This window comes from Triticum aestivum, chromosome 7A, assembly GCF_018294505.1.
Source record: "Triticum aestivum cultivar Chinese Spring chromosome 7A, IWGSC CS RefSeq v2.1, whole genome shotgun sequence".
Classification (NCBI taxonomy): Eukaryota; Viridiplantae; Streptophyta; class Magnoliopsida; order Poales; family Poaceae; genus Triticum; species Triticum aestivum.
The window spans coordinates 680,941,635-680,943,937 of NC_057812.1; positions in this window are offsets into that span (position 1 = coordinate 680,941,635).

Below are 2,303 nucleotides of genomic sequence, written 5' to 3' on the forward strand. Positions count from 1 at the left end.
TTGGCATACTATTCCTGGGATGGGCGTGCCGAGGTCCTGCCACTCGGCGGTTTTGTGATAATTTTAGCCTGGTTTCTGTTAATTAACCGACCGCAATTAGTCATGTAGTACAATTTGCCCTAGTTTCTTAGCACCAATGATACCCCAAAGTTTTTGCTCCTCTGAGACGATGTTTAGATGGATTGGTGGCGATGCACACTCATAGCATAATACAAAAAAATCTCTCTCCAAATTGTCAAGAGACAAGCATTATAAGGGAGGCCATAGCTCGTCTATTAGGGGGTTTTCATGCCCATTCTCTTATCCCACCAATCCTTGACGAAGCCCCCTAAATGCCAAGTAGAGGTGTCCATGTGCACAAGTCCAAACTTCTCGTTCACCAATCTTCAAAGCCTAAGAACTTAACACAGAAACACTTGAGGAAGAGATATGCACCTGTTTCTTGTTCCCTTTTGCAAAGAGGGAAAAGATCACAATTTTCCCATCCACACCTCTCTAACCGATCAATGGTCCAAATCTGGTCTTGTAATGTCAATTACGCAAATAATTTGACTTTTGGAGGGCCCCAGACTTTCCAAACCATGATGTCCATGGGGGATAGTGTCAATCCAAGGAATCGAGCTTTATATGATTTGGCCGCCGATTAGATCTCATCATTCAAATGCTTCCAAACAATGTCATCTTCGGTTTGCTCGCCAAGCTGGAAGTCATGCACGAGCTCCAAAGAGTGAAGTTCCTGGATGACACTGGTGGGCCAGTGATGACATGTCATCAATTACTCCCCTCAATGTTTGCCAATCAGCGATGATTGCCATTGGTGACGCTCGGTCAGTGATGACCCTCATCGATCAGTGACCCGTCCACACTAGCTGTGTCGGGGATATCTAGCTACATATGCCAGGGGGTGGCTCATCATGGATGGGGACAAGAGCACGTCGCCGGGCTCTAGAAGCGGGAGTGAGCGTGACCTCGAACGCCATGAGGTTTACCCAGGTTCGGGGCTCTCCGTGGAGATAACACCCCTAGTCCTGCTCTACGGGGTCTCCGCATGAGGACTATCGTCAATAGAGTAGCTACAAGATTGCTCCTTAAGCTGTTTCGGCTAGAGAAGGAAAAAGAGCAAGGCTAGCCCTAACTTATCTTTCTATGGGTGTGTGTCTAATGGTTGGGGTTCTGAACCCTTTGCATGTGTGAGCCTTGGGGGTTTATATAGGCCTACCCCCAAGGGTACAATGGTAATTCAGCCGGATGGAGGACCCGGCCGTCAGTGTCTCTGGGCGCCGACTTCTCCGTCGGCTGCTGGGGCCCGCCGCTTGGTGGGTCCCGCCGGCTGCTGTGAACCCGGCCGATAGGTAGGGCCCGCCATCCACGGGCCATGTTAACTGCTTTATACTGTAGACTTGCTCCTGATGACGGAGGCTTTGTCGGGGGGAGCGTGGCTACAGTCTCGCCGCCTGGTGGGCGCTCACTGTAGCCACACCCCGTCTCATCTGGTTAATGGCGCACGGACTTTGAGGGGAGGGAGGGCCGCATGCGGGGAGTCGGCCCGCCCTTGACGCCGCCTGCTGGGGGTTCGCTGTCTTCTAGCGGCTCGCGAATAGGTAGGGCCCGCCGCCCGTGGGCCGTACCGACCGTCCATCGTGGGAGCATGGCTCCCTCTGACGTAGGTGATGTCATGGGTTGCATGGCAACAGTGCCGCGCCGGACGATGGGTGTCCGCTTGGTACACCAACACTATGGCCACGTTCCGCCCTGGATTCGGGGGTGGCAGGTCGCACTGTAGCCATGCCTCGTCTCGTCATGGTAATGGGGTGCAAATTTTGAGGGAACGAGGGGCCGCCTGCTAGGGGTCGGCCCCCTCGTGGCCGCCTTCTGAGAGCCCGCCGTCTTGTGATAGCCGACCCGTCGGACCTAGCGACCTAAAGGGTCGGCCTTTCGTCCCGGAGGTGTGAGGGGCGCAGCTAACCCTGATGTCTTGAAATACCCTGGGGTGTCGATGAGGCTACCCGTGGTCATTTACTCCGACAAGCTGGTCAGTGATGAGGGGTCAGTAGTATCTCAATTTGTTGCAGTGCTATGTGCCCTTCGTGTTGACCGTCAGCTGCAAGACACGCGGTCAAAGGGAAGCCTCGCCGAGAGTGTGATATGCAAGACAAGCCAGCGAGATCTCATGAAGACTTGAAACCCCAAACTTTCAGGAGGGATGCCGTTAGGGAGTGCAGGTGGTTGTAGACTTCCCTAGGTCGTCCTAATAGCCCATGAAGCCACAACAGTCGATGACCCGCCCATTACTTGTTTCCCCC